This window comes from Rhagoletis zephyria, unplaced genomic scaffold (assembly GCF_001687245.7).
Source record: "Rhagoletis zephyria isolate East Lansing unplaced genomic scaffold, Rhagoletis_zephyria_1.1 Rzeph_scaffold_06240, whole genome shotgun sequence".
Lineage (NCBI taxonomy): Eukaryota > Metazoa > Arthropoda > Insecta > Diptera > Tephritidae > Rhagoletis > Rhagoletis zephyria.
Window position 1 is genome coordinate 8,621 of NW_016163323.1, and position 3,221 is coordinate 11,841.

A 3,221-nucleotide genomic window follows, 5' to 3' on the forward strand; every position below is an offset into this window, starting at 1 on the left:
GCTCGCTACCTCAGCTATTAAGGGCACAATTAGGCTAGTATGAACATAGAAACCACTTCTTTTTAAATACGGTTTAAAAATTGGGAAAAGACAAGAAAGTAACGATAAAGGAGATACGAAAAGATTGAACGATGATGCTAAGCGTTGTTTAGTGGAACAAACGCTTTCCGCGCTTTCTTTCCGAAAGTTTAGCGGGAGCTAGAAAGAAGTGAGATCCAAGGCGTTTAAATTGACCTTTCTTGTCACCTGACCTTCATAATTTTCCAACTAATTTCATTTAAAGCGACTTTGTGCAAGACTTGATCCATGATTCTCCAGTTAGTAAGAACACCATTTATGTATGTATATAACTGAGAAGTTATAATGGAAAAAGAAAGCAAAAAAAAAATATTTTAAGTGGGAGGCCGTTGGCGTTTTGAAAGCCCCTCCAGAATAATACCTACCCTAATAACCCTAACTAACCAGCCGAGAGACTTTGCTTTCCAAAGTCTACAGCAGCTCATTGACGTATGAGACAAGAAGTCATCGAAAGACTCCTCAATATCAAAGAGGGCTCCAATCGAGGGGGGCTTTCTGAAAGAAGGCATTTTTAGTACTCTCACCAAAGGCGTGTATAGATGCATCTACGAACATGCCTCCGTAGTAAGAAAAGCCGTTTATAATGCGCAATTGAATAGCTTTAAATGGCCTTAAAAAAACGATGAGAGACGGATATGGAAAATATGACGGAAATTTCTTCTAAGACACAGATATTTGTTAGGCGTTGGTAGGTTGAGCTTCCGAATGCGTATAAGTATAGGAGCGGGAGATATCTGAAGAACCACAATTTTAAGGTATAAATAGTTTCGTGTTTTGGGGTCGAATGAAGATACCTTAAGATACGCTGTTGAATCATTTGTCACCTAGAAATCACCCGATTCAGATGACATTCTGCCTTTTGCACACAAAAAAAAGTGCCGATCTTTTATTTGCAACACTTGCGTCTTCCAATTTGTGGTCTGCGCCTTTAAGTTATAACACGAAGGGAGGGTGTTACAGTTCAACACTCTTAATTGGTGGCTCTGCCAAATCTGGTTGCCAGAATTAGCATTGTCTTCTCTAAGAGAGTATATGCCTTGACCAGCTTTGCAAGGATGGGATTGGGATGCGTTTGACAATGCCGTCGTCGGTGAAATGTGTAACAACTACATTGGATTCCTATGGACGGATTTAAATATGTCATATGCGGAGGTAATAAAGGCTATTCTTAGAATGCGGCGTGCTTTTTCCTTTGCTCTGATACTTGTTAATGGTTTTCCCTATTTGTCCACCCAAACGATCTTTATGGCCAACCTCAATACAGACTACAACTGCTACACTCTCAGTTGTTTGTAGAAAGTCAAAAAGAGCACTGAGTACGATTGACACTTGGTGTAGTAGCAATGCACAAAAAGAAACCAAAATGGTGTGTGCTCTTCACTAGAAGAATGATAGACGGCCTAGTTCCGTTGAACAAAATAACTTCAAAACCTCGGCAGCATTCTGGCAATATAAATATGTGAGTTTTGTAAGACATGATGCGATATGTCACTTAGAGCGAACCTCTAGCCTAAATCCTTAATGACAAGACGCCTTATCAGCTATGCACTTATGCTGTTGTGGAGCAGGCTCTCAAATAAAGGCAAGGAGATTTTCCACGCCAAAACTAAAAGAAAGATCGTCGTGGGCTGTACGTGAGCTTTACCTACAATACCTGTGGCTATATTTCGAAGGACTGTTTGACATACCGTAACTAGTCACAAATAAAAATTTTAAATAAAAAATACTTAATTAATTGCATTAAATTGTATTAATTTATCGTCGTTTAAAGTGCAAAACCGCGTATCAACAAAATGCAAACCCGCGTATCAGCAAAATGCAAAACCGCGTACGTGAAGTTCTAGAAATTATTTTCTGGAACGTAAAAACACTCATATTTCAAAATGGTTCTTTTTTTATAAAGCAATTGCATTTCTGGCTAGTATATTTCAGGACGAATGGATAAGGATTAAGCCAGGAGCTTGTGTGAGCAAATCCAATTTAATAAATTAAATTAAATCAATCAAATCTTATCTAAAATAAAACAAAAAACTAATAAAAATTAACAAATTAAGCAAAAAATAAATTCAGTTAAATTAATATTAATTTTAAATAATTTAAAATAAGTTGAACTGAAAATATAAAAAGTTAATAACATTATAAAAGAATACTGAAAAAATAAAGAAAATAATTAAAAATCTCTTTATCATAACCAAAATAAAAAATCTAGATATACTAAAATAAAATAAAAATATAAAAATAAAATAAATGCCGTCGCAATGCTTACACAAATTATTAAAATAAAATAGATTAAATTAAATTAAATTGAATTAAATAAGAAAAATAAATAAATAAAATTAAATTTAATTTAATTATATAATTCAATTCAATTTAGTTATATATAATTAAACTAATTAACACAAATCCAATCTAACGTAAAACAAAAAAATAATATGAAAGTAATAAAATTAAAAAAAAAATTAAATTTAGTTAAATAAAATTAAATTTTAAATAATTTGAAATGAACTAAATTAAACTAAATTGGATAAAACAACCTAAAATAAGTTAAACTAAAATAAAAAATAAAAATCTGGAAAAAGTAAAATAACCTAAAATAGGAAAGAATAAAATAAAAAAAACTGAAGCGGGTTAAAATAAAATATATAAAGTTAATAACATTATAAATATACACAGAAAAAAATAAAGGAAATGAAAAATCCCTTTATAATGACCAAAATAAAAAATGTAGATATACTAAAATTAAATAAAAAAATAAAATTAAAATAAATGCCGTCGCAATGCTAACACACATTTTGTGTTTCACATTGCCAAGACCAGGATTCGAACCTGGGTTACTACGGCCACAACGTAGGGTCCTAACCACTAGACGATCACGGCTATTGAAAGCTTGAAAATAATTCGAATGTTTGGTTAACAAAGGCCATAGAAACATAAAGAGAAAAATTTTGAGTTGAAAGCATTTGTGTGTATGTATGTATATTATTCACATACATAATTTTTTTTTGTACATTATGAGTAGCCACAAAAAATTTAAGCAATCAATCAATGGAAGCAGACAATGAAGCTAATGTGGAAACCAGCAAGAAATTTAAAGAAAATGCCAAATAAGTGTGGAAAATTAGACAAAAAGTATAAGCAAAAAG

At 32.1% G+C, this 3,221-nt stretch overlaps 1 non-coding gene across 1 annotated transcript; it reads right to left on the reverse strand.

The window, feature by feature from the left end:
- Positions 1-2,883: 2,883 nt before the first annotated feature.
- TRNAH-GUG (transfer RNA histidin (anticodon GUG)) lies at positions 2,884-2,955 on the reverse strand. Its single transcript has one exon. It is a non-coding gene; the product is annotated as a tRNA-His (tRNA).
- Between the last annotated feature and the right edge of the window lie 266 nt (positions 2,956-3,221).